Source organism: Peromyscus californicus, unplaced genomic scaffold, assembly GCF_007827085.1.
Source record: "Peromyscus californicus insignis strain IS unplaced genomic scaffold, ASM782708v3 Scaffold_13__1_contigs__length_99412109, whole genome shotgun sequence".
NCBI lineage: Eukaryota > Metazoa > Chordata > Mammalia > Rodentia > Cricetidae > Peromyscus > Peromyscus californicus.
Window position 1 is genome coordinate 91,597,179 of NW_026294424.1, and position 13,815 is coordinate 91,610,993.

At 42.1% G+C, this 13,815-nt stretch overlaps 1 long non-coding RNA gene across 1 annotated transcript in view; it reads left to right on the forward strand.

Moving 5' to 3' along the window:
• Positions 1-6,645, forward strand: part of LOC128108664 (uncharacterized) — a 251,201-nt gene extending 244,556 nt beyond the window's left edge. Inside the window, exons 3-5 of the long non-coding RNA XR_008217574.1 lie at positions 2,911-3,002; positions 4,911-5,020; positions 5,269-6,645. This is a non-coding gene — a long non-coding RNA (uncharacterized LOC128108664). The remainder of the gene's footprint in view (positions 1-2,910; positions 3,003-4,910; positions 5,021-5,268) is intronic.
• Positions 6,646-13,815: the final 7,170 nt, after the last annotated feature.

Genomic DNA, 13,815 nt, shown 5'->3' on the forward strand with positions numbered 1-13,815 from the left:
CCTTTAACTCCAACACTTGAGACGGGCAGGGGAGTCTCTTTGGGTTTGAGGTTAGCCTGCTCTACAGAGGGAGTTACAGGGCAGCCAGGGCTACAGAGTGAGACCTTGTCTCAAGAACAAAAACAAACACCAAAAGATAGATAATCAAACAAACAAATAAATAATAAATAAATACAAAATAAAAATAGAGTATTACACAATTTCCTGGGGCTGTATAAATTTGAATGAATGGAAATTAAGTAGAATTAAAAATTCAGTCTCTTAGTCTCATTAGCTACATTTCAAAAACTGGTAGCTTCACACAGCCGCTCTATACAGTATGGTCGGTGCAGTAGTGGAACATATCCATCATTGCATCAAAGGAGAAGGCAAAGTACTTTTACTGTAATGTTGCCTGGGGGCCACCCTACTGTGGCTGTATCTCTGGTGCGCTGGTCTTGATATTTGGCCTTGTAAAAAGCACACACTCAGGAAATATTTGTTGAGCCTTTGGAGGAAAAGGGATTCCTTCCAACAGGATGGGATCTCATGGAGACTGGGAATGCCACTGAGAGAAGAGCATGGTTTCCTTGGAGATTCCGTGAACCGGTCTTTGAAATGCTAGCTAATATCCACACAATGATCTCCAGCAAAGGGGGAGGACCCTGCTTCAGGTGCCTTCCTTCTAGTGCTGCAGGCCCGCTGCCTCTGGGGCTCCATTCCCCAGGAACACAAGCAGTCTCCGCTGTTTTGTAAGAAAGTATAGCATTGCTCTTGGTACCCATGCTCTTGCCATTGTACTGGTTCACTAACTTCCCTGACCATTCTCTGGTGCCCTAGTACAGTCGCTGTCATCCTTGTCCAGTGCTGGGGACAGTCCTCTTCCTTAGAAGTCTTTCTTTTCCCTACAAGAAGAGGTTATAACCACTGGGGTTGAAGGGTGGGTATCACAGCTGCTACTGTGGGCTCTGGCAGCCGTCTGTTGCTCCCTCCATTGACTGGAGAGGGTCATGGCTAATTCCCTATGCCTAGACTGGAATTCTTTGTCAAGTTCTGTGCTGTGAGGGAAGAAGGGAATCATCACCATTGTAATGAGGATTTGCAGCCCGTAGTGACTCCCCAACACACATTAGCTCACTCGCATGTGTTGACATGACCCGTCTGCTGTCACCAGTGCACAGAGGAAGTGTCCTCCACTTCCTTAGCCTATGTGGGAAACTCTCTTGCTTGTCCATTTCTTTGTTCACTCTTGACAGCATCTTAAACACAAAGAGAGAGATACTCTTGGGTTCTGCACTGGGTATGAGTGAAGCCGCTGAGCAGATCCTGTCATCCAGTACTGAGATGTTGCCTCCTGAAGTGCATTGGGTTCTAAACATCCATTATTTGGATTTTAGGGGTAACAAGTAAATGATGTGGTGGAAAAACTGTGAATGGTGAGCAGTTTTAAATATCATATAACCTTTCTGAACAGTGAAAGGCAGTCATATACTTCTGCTTTTTACTTTTTCAATTATAAAAATCACCTACAAATTAAATCGAGAACATTTAAAACTACTTTGAGTTACAGAACACCAATGGATACCCAGGGACAGCAGGGTGGTGCTGTTTGCATTGGCTGCAAATGGCACAAGGTGGGGGAAGAGTTCTGATTATTGACTGTAGTGGTACTTACATGGTTATACAGGACTACCAAACTGTGCCTGTGCAAGGATGATTTCATTATATGCTAATAATATAATTAAAGAACAGAAAAATAAAAATATTCAGATTGCAACTCAGACCTTAGTATGACTAGAATAGTTTAAATGATAAGGATTTTAGAACAAGTCATTAAAAGTATTTCACCATTGGAGATGCTTTGAAAACTTATGTCAATCATAACACTCTATGCCTGTGACTCCAGAACTCAGAGGGCCAAGGCAGGAGGGCTGTGAGTTGAAGACCAGCCTTTTTGGAGCCCAGTGCCTATGGTGAGACACCTTATACAGCCTTGGTGCAGGGGGAGGGGCTTGGACCTGCCTCAACCGAATGTACCAGGCTCTTCTGACTCCCCATGAGAGGCCTTGCCTTAGAGGAGATGGGAATGAGGAGGGATGGATTGGAGGGGGAAGGCTAGGGGGTAGGAGGAAGAAGGAGAGGGGGATCTGTGGTTGGTATGTAAAATGAATAGAAAATTTCTTAATAATAAAAAAATAAAACAAAGAGAAAAAAAGATCACCCTGGATTACAATAGCATCTCAAAAACTAAGATCTAAAGACATAGCTTTGCTTTAGAGCATTTGCATAAAAGAGCAAGTGGCCCTGGGTTGATTTCCTCTATGATAAAACCATCACTATCATCATCATCATCATCATTTTTTATTTAAGTTTTTATTTTTTTGAGAAAAATCTCACTGTTTAGCCCAAGCTGGACTTGAAATCATTTTATAGCCCAGGCTGGTCTTGAACACCAGGTCTTCCTGCCTCAGCCTCCTGAGTGGTGGGAATACAGAAATTATTGCCATGCCTGGCCTGGGAGATCTGTTTTTAGTAAACTTTTCCTTAGGTGAAGTTGATGCCGTCGATGAATTCTCAGCCCTCACAGAGCGTCACACTTCTCAGGTCCTTCATTGCTGTATTGGAACTCCACAAACAATTAGCAACAGAGAAAGGCCCCACACCTCCTTCAACTCTCACGTCTGTCTTCTGCCTTGGCAACACTGAGGTGCAATGTCACAAGGTGACAGAAACCTTCTCAGTCAGTGACCGTGTACAGCGGTGAGATAGTCTTATCTGTTACCACAGTATAGTGTAGCCTGTGCTGACTGCTATACATGCTCCCACATTATCAAAATACTCAGAGTTTAAGGACACTTGAAGGTCCATTTATTGGATAGCTTGCTGGGGAATTTTATTGAAAAATACTGCTCACCGGCACTTTTAACATAGGTGACATTTGAGTGACGACCTCCTTGGCAGTTCGTACCCAAGAAGAGAAAGAACGTGCAACAATAACCTCAGCGGAAATCCCAGTTCCACTGGTAAGTATGTGCTCACTCTGGAACGTTCTGGGGTCACTTGATACTTCATCAGAGGCAGAACTCACCTTCTATTTATTTTTAATGAGCAAACAAAACAGTAGTTCCCACCATGACATTTTCACAGATGAGTATCGTGTACTTGGGGTTCAGATCCACTCCCCATTACCTGGTCTTCTTCCCCCTTGCTCCTCGTTCACCATCCCTCTCAGTCCCCCAGTAGCCTGCTTTCTACTTCATGTCATATGTGTGTATTTAACTCTGGGTTCTGTGTATGACAGAAGACATGTGACAGCTGAGTCTTTCTGAGCCTTGTCAATGTCGCTCAGCATGTTGATTTCTAGTTCCGTCTGTTTTCCTGCAAGTGACACAGTTTTGTTCCTCTTCATGGCTGAATATACCTCCCTTGTGTGTCCATACCACATTTTCTTGGTCCGTTTGCCTGCTGGTGAGCATCTAGGCTGGTTCCCTATCTCAGCTACTGTGAGGGGTGCCACAGGAAGCATGGTGTGCAGGTAACTCTGCTGAACCAAAGGAATTGCACTCAAAGATCTTTGACTCCCAGATTGAAATGTACAACGTGAGTGTAATGTTCCTCCAGTGCACAGTATATATAAGACAGAATACAAAATTCGCTGACTGGCTAAAACTAAAATTGAAGCCTCTCATGTGTGGTTTTCTTACAGTTTATCCATTCTGTAAATCTGTGTGTATGTGTGTGTGTTGTGCATATGTCTATATATGATGTGTGTATGATGTATGTGTGTGATGTGTGTGTAGTGTGAGTATGTGTGTGTGTGTGTGTGTGTGTGTGTGTGTGTGTGTGTGTGTGTATGTTCATGTGTGTGCGTGCACATGCATGTGCTACATGCGGAGGCCAGAGCAGGATGTCAAGTGTCTTCTATTGCTTTCTACCATCTAACCTGGAGTTTGCCTTTTGACTAGGCTGTCTGGCTAGTAGGCTGCCAGGTTCTGCCTGTCTCTGCCGCCCAATCCTGGGGTTACAGGCACAGGCAGCCATGCCTGGCATTTTTATGAATGCTGGGGCATTTCAGCTCAGTTCCTCATGATTGTAGAGCAAACACTCCCGTCCTCTGACCCATCCTTCCCACACCACCATACCTTAAATCTTAATATCACCATGATTTCGCTACGTTTTGACATTTTCATTGTATCTTCATATCATTGACTGTTTTGTATTATATATTTTTAACACAAGGAGATTTTCTTACCAAATAAATGATATTGGACTGGGCATGTTGGTTCACGCCCATAATCTCAGCATTTGGGAGACTCAGGCAGGACCACTACTACTGTGAGTTTGAGGCCAGCCTGTGCTACAGAGTAAAATGATGTCTCAAAACAAAAGAAAATGCAACAAACTAAACAAAGAAATGGTGTTCCAATCTTGACCCTGCTGACATGGTCAACTCGTTCGTTCCTCCAGGATCTCTGACTAACCTTGCCAGCTAGTGAGCTCTCCCCAGCAGAGTTCAAGCCTCGTGGTCCTACCAATCAAGAGATGCACATTTTAACATGGTCCTACTGGTCAACAGATGCACATTTTAAAAGAATTTGCTTTGGAAGAAGCTTTTTGAGCATGAAACTTAAGAGGGACTCGGCTAAGCCTGAGCAGTACTAGCTCATGGGAAACTTGGTGAAGGAATGCACCAGCTGGTACCCAGGAAATGGATTCTGAGTTTGTTCCCCTGAGAAAGAAGAATGGGAAACATGGCACCACAGGGAGTCAAGTGGAGGGGACGTACTTTCCAGTATGTGAGAGCAGCTCTGTGGTTCGCGCTGCCGATGACAACGTGCAGTTACCCTGACCGTTCTGTTTCCCACTCACAAATAGAAGGATGGAGGGGATGGAGGGAAGCATTTTTCCAGTGAGCCCCTTTTTCATTCCAGGTGAGCTACTGAATACTTATTGATTAAGAGAGCTCATGACAACCAAGTCTTCATCTTCCTGTAAAAGTTGAAGCTGTTATCAGCAACAAGAAAAGAGTAAAAGACAGGAGGTATGTCCTCTTTCTCATGTTTTCTGTCTCTATCCCATGAAAAAGATGGGGGACATGTGCATTTCTTTCTTTTTTAAAGGATTTGAAATGAGAAATTGGAACGTGTTAATGTCACTACACCCCTAGGGTCTAGCTTGTGCTTGTGTTTCCTGCTGTTCCTATTCAAGTGACTGGGCCACATTTACACCAAGTCACGACACATTTGTAGCAATTGTGAAGATGGAATTTTTCTTCTCTCTTTTTACCAGGCTCCATGGGAAGTATGCCGGTGTTTTTCACTTCAGGGATTTACTTCTTCATCACTATGCAGAAATACACTGAGAGGAAAAACTAACAAATGTGGATAAAGCAGAGCATTGTCAGTTCCTCTGGGGTAATGACAGTGTTCGCTCCTGTCTGTAGTCCTGTGGTTAACTTTGCTGATGAATTCCCAGGTCATCTGATGTTCAAAGTCCCATCATGTCCTTCAGCTTCTGCTTGATCTGGTTGAGGCAAGATCACGTGTCTGTAATCCTAGTGTTGCTACAGAGACAGAAGAGTCCCCAGAATTCTCATGGGCCACATAGCCTGGGTATGCAGCGGCAAACAAGGAGCCTACATCAACCAAAGTAGAAGTCAATGGCCAGACACTGTCCCCTGACCTATACATGTGTGCTATGGGAGTGCTCACACACACACACACACACACACACACACACACACACACACACACACACAGTTTCAGAGCCTCCATTCCTACCTTGATTTTAAATGACTTGTTCCTTCATCAGAATTACCTAGGACGATGGGGTGATGCCCAGGTGTCAAATTGTAACCATCATCCTAGGTGATTCTGATGCCAGCAATGGGGGGCTGTATTCTTAGGGTTGCTGGCTTGACTTTGGTCTCAGCGATCTTTCCTAGTCATTTATTTCAAGGTCCCCATTTCTTTCTATCAGACACAGAGAGTTCATAGAAGCCAGTGTAGACAAGTTAAACTACATTAGACATAGTTCCCACTAAGGAAGAGAGGGATCCTCGCTTGTCCTTTCTCAGTTTTATTCTCCTAGACCATGACCCAAAAGAATAGAGATGAAATAATCTATAATATGCAAGCAAAAAGATCTTTTCTTTTAGTTTTGAATGCACATTCTTATTAAATTGTTGTTAATTCATACATGTTGTATATTTCATATACATGAAAGTTATAATAATTTTTATTATGTGATGAATTAACACCATTGATATAGCCTATAGTAAAATGTTGTTTGTAGGTAAGTGTTTTAAAACATTACATTTTCTTATGTGACAGCGTGTTAATTCCAACAGCATGATGAGTTGCATTCATCTGTTATGTTAGTCTTTAACTTTATATGCAGGATTATGTAACATGTAAAAATAAACAATTTAATGTACTATATACATTCTTCTGTAGGTTCTAAAGGATAAACATTTGAAAAATATTCATGTTTTACAATGCAACATTAATTTGTACCCCACCTTCTGTTTTCTATTTATGTCTATCTATTTCAGTTAGTTCCCACTGATTATTTAGGTGATGACTTTTTTTGACTATTAAAATTTTGCTGAATTGTATCTATACATATTCTGGAGTTTCTTAGGTTCTAGAACCCAGCTCTGGCATTTTTATATTACATAGCTGGTGCATTTGTGATTTAAAACTTTACACTTAAAATAAAAGGTTAAGAGAATAAACAACTAAATGTTTTGATCATGTTTTATTGAAAATCCACACCAAAACCACCTACTTTATGGCTACCTCCCTGATCTCCTCAACTCTTTACTAAGGAAAATTCCTTCAGGATTTAATCAATGGACACATATAATTTTTAATCTCCACATTTTCATTTTCTATAATGACATATGGTTGTTTTATTCATTCAATGCATTCCTATAATGAATCATATCTAGTGCCTCCTGTGGGGCCACTCTCCTGGGACAAAGACAGAAATCCTTGCTTTCTTTCTCTTGGTGTCACATTCCACATAATCATGTGACTCATTCCACATAATCATGTGATTTTACTTAAATAACAATTAAATCACATTCTTAAGCTACGGTTTGCTCGTACATTATCTCAGGGAATCGTGATTATTGTTTTATGCTGTTTTATTTTAGGAGTGGCTCCATACATGACATTTTGTTGTACCCATTTCGGGAAACCCCCAGACACCACCAAGGAGCTGGTTTCCAATGCAAGCACATAAGGGTCCTTTTATTGTCAGGTTCAACCTGGGCCACCGAACAGCAGATGGAAGGAAATGTGGTTGCGGCTACGAGCCCAGGTGTAGAGAGTTTTTATAGGAAAAAACCACAAGCCATGAATTGCATACTTGGGATTGGGTAGAAGGGATATGGGGCAAGGTCATTTTTTGAAACTATTGGTCTAGACTTTCGGCGCGAACCCACATTTGAAACCATTGCATTAGACTTTTGGCGGGGAACCACAACCCACTGAACAGGATTATCTGGACTGCTCAGCAGGATTATCTAGATATCTTCAAGGGCCATAAATCAGACAGGATGTCTGCAGGAGTATCTGGATCTTGTTAAACTTTACTTTCCTGTATTTGTTCAAGTTGCCATGGCATATTCCTGAGGTCCTTCCTGGAACTGAGTACGTCAGGTGGTCTAAGATGGTGGCCCTACCATAAGATGAGGTCTGTATTGCCTTCACAGTTCATGTTGGAATCAAGGACTAAAGCTGACGAATGTGGCTTTAGCGTGAGGGAAGAACATGCGATTAATTCTCAGACTGCTTCGAAGTGGACACATTTCATCTCTTACCACCAACTGCCATAGCTTCGCCTTTCTTGCGGCTCGCCAGTCTCTGCTGTCTAGACCACAGCCCAGGCTGACACAGTTGTAAGGGATCTGGATATATGTTTATTTGAGATGAGGTCTGCAGCCCAGGCTGGCCTTGAACTCCTGAGATCCATCAGCCTCTGCCTTCTGAGTGCGGGGTGTACAGATGTGTACCTTCACGGCCATCAGAGTATTAGACTACTGGATTCTTGGCTTGCTAGAAACATGAGCTTAGGCACACTCGTTATCTTCCTGTGCTACAGTTTTCTGCAAAATAGAGATGTTATTCCACCTACTTTATACTTGGAGAAATCCTTAAAAGAACATAGTCCCTCTGGTTCAGCACCAACTGCTGTCAGCCTCAGTGCGCAAAAGTCAGCTTTCCCACCGAACTACCTGAAGGACATATTCAGTGAGTGTAATTCAGGTGAAAAGAGCCATATGGAAACAATGACTTTGCTCTTCTGTAAGGAGGAAAGTGTGTGTGTTTGCATGAAGCTAAGCTTGGGGCTTGCAGGAAGCAGCTTGCTTTGGGGCCTCTCTCTGTGATACCAGGCTGCCGCTGTGACTTCTGGAGAAAGGGCATTCTAGTGCACAGGTGGACTCACGTGGGACACAGTTATATACTCAGGCATACCACACACGTACACCCACCATGCAGACACAGACACACTAATGTGTACTACCCACATGCACATCTAGCACTCACACACATACACACGTACTGTGCTCAGACATACACTGTAAGGAAGGAAAGATGGTTCAAGAAGGGACGGAAGCCAAGAGGTCACTGTTAGTGAGAACAATTGTGCCTGTTGCAGTGTTTTACTTATTTGGTAGGTTCTTTTTAAAATGTGAGTCCAGGTCTTGGGGGGTACTCTCGATCCACGTAAATACACAGGCCACGTTCACACACCCAGGTTAGAAAGACTGGCCATTACTGATTCTGACAAAAGCAGCTCTTAGCTCACTTCTCTAAAAATGCCCATTACTGCTGACCACCGCATCTCCTCTCTGATCCATTTTCCCCTTCTCTCCAATGGCGAAAAATGAACTAAAGCAAGTGTGTCTGCACTGACCTCAGGCTGAGCTTTCAGAGATACTCAGAAAGGAATTAGAAACATGGAGCTGGCAGAGGTAAGGAGTGAATTCTCTCTGCAGTGGGCTCCTATGAAGTCACTGATTAATATAATTAAAAGCCTGAGTTAATTGCATTACTTTCCATTAGCTTTCATTGTATACCTGCCTTCCAGGGACCATGCCAGCTGTCCCCTTGGGGCTCTGGTCCCACGTTTACTCAAGCGAGATGGCTGCTTTCAAAACCGAACCTTTCATCAATCCCTTATTAATTAGCTAAATGCCGCATTGGATTATACAGTCGGCCCGTGGGCCGACAGCAGCATCAGGAGAGCAGGGCGGGCTCGTGGTCGTTTTGGCTCATCCTACTGCTTGGTCATTGGTATTCCAGGACAAGTCAGCTTACTGTAATTTGAAATTGGTCTGCCATCCCATTAGGAATCTGCCCGATCAATAGCAAGTGAATTAGAGTCTCGGTGATCTGATTAACTCCCCATTATTTTCTACCCTGGCTGATTTAGAATGCATGATGAGACAATATTCCAGTTTCTTTGCTTTATCCCAGTTTAAGTGAAATATAGACATCTAAGGAAGCAGTGGCTGTGCATTTGATTTGGCTCGGCTGTAATAAAGTCAAACACCATGAGTATCTCCCTCGTCATGACAGTCTTAAGTGACTGAGGGCTGCTGCCCGCACACCACTGGAGAGTGCGAGTGGCTAGGGAAGATGTAGGTGGGACCTCTCACTGCTCATCTGTCTTCTCCTTTTTGGCTTTGTTTTCTGAATAGATCCCTCTAAGGCTTTTAACGGGATGCTTTCCTTGTTTGTCATCTGGTCAACATTAGCAGCTTTGGGACTGAGGATCTGGGTCATGTGGCTGGAAGGCAGACCATAATTCTCTCCCAGAGGTCCACGACAATAGAGCAACTAAATATTGTCTCCTGATGATCGAAAACAAGCTGGGGAGCCAGCCAACCAAATGCTGGCCCTGGGGAAAACACTCGGTGCCCTTAGGGAGTAAATTTGCCCTCCTGGACAGCAAGACCGCTTTCATGTCTGAATCAGGGATTCAGAGAAATCTAAATGGGTCTTAGTAAACCCATGTGTGGAGTCTTGAGGCTTTACATGTAAACTGGTTGAAATCACTGCACACTGATGCCAGCAATGGAGCCGTGTCTTTGAAAAATGCAGTCAGATACCTCCTCATATATTTGAATTTGACTAGCAGACCCATTGCCTGGTAGAGTTCTTAAATAATTGATTTTTATTTATTTAAGATGGGAAATTTAAAATAGGTTTTTCAATTGATAAAAGCTGCATATTTTTTAAATATGCCTGAACCACTTGTGTGCTCTTTTGTGTCAATGATGACTGATTAATATGACCTATAACATGGAGTATTATCTCATGTTTCTCTGAGTGATCCCTGAGCACTTCAGAATGCTCTGCATGCTTGGTTGAAAATATTTGGTTTAAGATGGGATAATACCATCTCCTAGCTAGTTAGAGAAATGCCCACAGTAAAACTGTAGATGTGGAGAAGCGAAGCAGCTTGGCAGACAAATCTGGACCTAGGGAAGGCTGTGCTCAGCTGGAAATCTTAGGAACCATTGCTGGCCTCTGTCATTGATCATTGCCCAACTGAGCATTTCTGGATATATCCTGTGTTGTATCCCTCAATTACAACCCATGCCACTCAATTAGAACGAAGTTATAATGGTGATATACAAAGACAAATAACATTTGAAGTACCCCAAGTCAAAACAAAGAGAAGTCTGTTCAACCTGGGTCTGTATGCTACTATTTTAAGATAGGTTAAATTATTTAACCACAGCAAGTGAAGGTTTTTTAACAATAAATAGAATAGTAATGTTAATACTTTTATGGCATGTTCAGTAATATGTGTGTTTAGTGAATAACAGATGCTTGGAACTTGTTGGGGTCTCTTTTTCTCTCATATACTTGTAGAATCTGATAACATTTTTCATGTCATTTTTTCTGCTTTGACATGAATCTTAATTGAAGAGACAAGTGAATTGTGTCAGATACTTTTTATGCATATGATTTAAATGGAAAATTACTGGGATATTGCCAATTCAGTGAATGTCTCAAAAAGTTCACCTGAGGAATATTAAATTTTCATAAAGAAATTATTCATGCAAACAGAATGACTGATGACTCTTTTTAATTATCAGCACAAGGCTCTCGCAGAACCTCTCCAGGAGAGGCAAGAACCTTCAGCAGAGCTCAGAGTGATCAGCAGTGCTGTTTGAGGAATGCCAGGGTTAATCTTCCCTGTGTTGATCAGTCCTCATTTTCTGAATGCACAAGTTTCTACTCTGACAACACCTCTAGAACCTCTTTCCAATTCTGTTCATAGACTTATGCCATACATTCTTTAGTGGCATTTCTTGTGAATTAGAACCTTCAAGATAGTATTGTATCTATGCTGTTGTATTTAGTTATTTCATAACAGGTGAAGTTTATTATTTTCTCTCAAGTATTGTGATTTTAACCTTTCTTTCTTACTTATGAACATTCTTTGCATCCGTCATATATATAACTAATTATCTTTCTAGCTCTGTTAGTGGCACTAATAACCATCCTTGTTTCAATGTTGAAATCCACAGCCTGGGGTTTAGGATTAAATACATGGAAAATCCTGTTGTCTCTGGAAGCTTCCAGCCTACAGTTTTCTGTATTGTTACTACTGCGGTGCTGGAGGTTTCCTGCTTGGCTTTTCCCAACCATCTCATGTGCCCAGGAACACCTGGCTGTGTGGATGGCATCAGCAGGCTCCTGAGTCATATGCTTTCTAGTTGTGTTTTGCCAGTGGGGTGCTGGTCGGAGACAGGTGGAGGGCAGTGAGGGCAAAGGGCATGTTTCTTTTCCTAACTCTCTCCCTGATAAATTGCCATGAGTTGGCTTCTTCTCTGGATTCAAGTCCATGGCTCCCATGGGAAAACTGTCTGCATCTCATGATTATTACACACTTTGTAGACTATGAAACAAAATGGACAGTTACATTAAATATAAGTCATTATATTAATATCAATTTATGTCTATTACAAATTACTCTTACAGATTTGCTGACTTGTACATAGGAAATGCATAAAAACACATAAAATTTTATCATCTTTGGATCACTCTATTTGATGACACCATATTGTTGCATTTTAGTGATAGCTTAGATGTTGCCTGAGGCTTGTCACATAACCTAGATGTCACCGTTAAGTTATTAAGTGGGTGGTGGAAACACTCACACTTAGCACTTACATGTTGCTCTTCATCATTAACGTGTGTGATAAATAGGAGCTAATCAATAGCACAGCAGTGTATTTGGGATGATCTCTCACTGGAGCTTGGATCCCTTTAGTTCAGAGGCCTTTTACTCATCAGCCCATAAAACTGGTGACAAGTTTCAAGTTAATAGACAAAATTTATTTGGGTCGACCTTCTAGATCCACTGTCCTCACCCATGAGACGTCTTATCAAATGGCAACTTTTAGAGTTACAGATCATCTTTGGTCCTCGTTTCCCTAGTTCCTCATATAGGACCTGACACTTGGTTGATATTCAAAGAAGTGATTATAGAACACATAAATGAACGAGTAATACAGCAAAATGATTAAGATGACCTTTAATGTTATTTCTAAGACCTGTGTCAGGTGGTATATGGTGTGTGTGTGTGTGTGTGTGTGTGTATTGCACTCTTAATGCTAGACATTTCTAAGGTCCTTTTGTTTGAAAAGTAGGACTATAGTTTGAAACCTTTTGAAACACATGGTGGTATTTGTTGAAAACTTGAAGAAAACAGGCATTCACCAAATGGATGCATCCCACCATGTCAAAGGAGACCAAATTCTGTTGCTCTAAATTCACTACTTGGAGCCTTTGCTTCATGAAGCTGTAGAAATGCACCACAGTTGGGGTGCTACCATGGGTCTTAGAGTCTTACCAGCAATTGACAAGTTTACAGGGTTCCCATTCTTCTCCCCAGTGCCTTGGACTTTGGGGAGAATGTGGGTCTGTCTCGAGCCTCGAATAGAGATCCTGTGGCTTCCTAAGAATGCCATCTGTTTACTAGTTCACGGAGAACAGCTTTGAAAAGGGAGGTTTGACATGCTGAGTGTCTGTGACGTTGCTTATTGACACCCACACCAGAGAATAATAACAAAGCGTTGGGAGGATGATGGCAAAGAGTATGGTAGAAAATAAAACCCAGCGTGAAAAACAAGCAGTTGGACAGTTCCAATGTTTACAAACAGACAATTCACCTTCATGGGTCAGTCAAGCCAGTCTAGCATGGAACATGTGACTGAAAACAGTCCAGGCTAGTACCGTGGAAGGGATCCAGCCTGATACCTTCTATTCTAGAGGGGAGATTTGATTCAGAGAATAAAGAACTTATTCGAAATCCTACAGAAAGAGTTCCACCCCTTGCTTCCTCAATGCTGCACACATGTCCACAGTGCTTGGTGCTCATTACTCTCTGAGAGCCTTAGAATCTAAAATTAAATTAAGAAAATACTTCTTCAAATACTTTCAGCGAAGGCTGATCTGGCACTAACTGTGGATGCTGTGCAGACACATCATTCCTGTTCTGGCTCACCGCTAGTTACAGATCAAGCCTTACCCACCAAGGGAGGCAAGAACATTCTTGAAATGAAAGCTTTGGTGAAGCTTCCCAAGACCAGGTTATAATAAATCTAATTTTATGTAGGTCTAAAACATGTTGCTTTAGCTAGTCCTGATAGCATACATTTTAATTCCAGCACTAGGGAGACAGAGCCAGGAGGATCTCTGTACACTTGAGGCCACCCTGGTCTACATAGTGAGTTCCAGGCTAGCTGGAGATATGTAGTGGGACTGTGTCTCATAAATAAGTAAATAAGTAAGTAAGTAAGTAAGT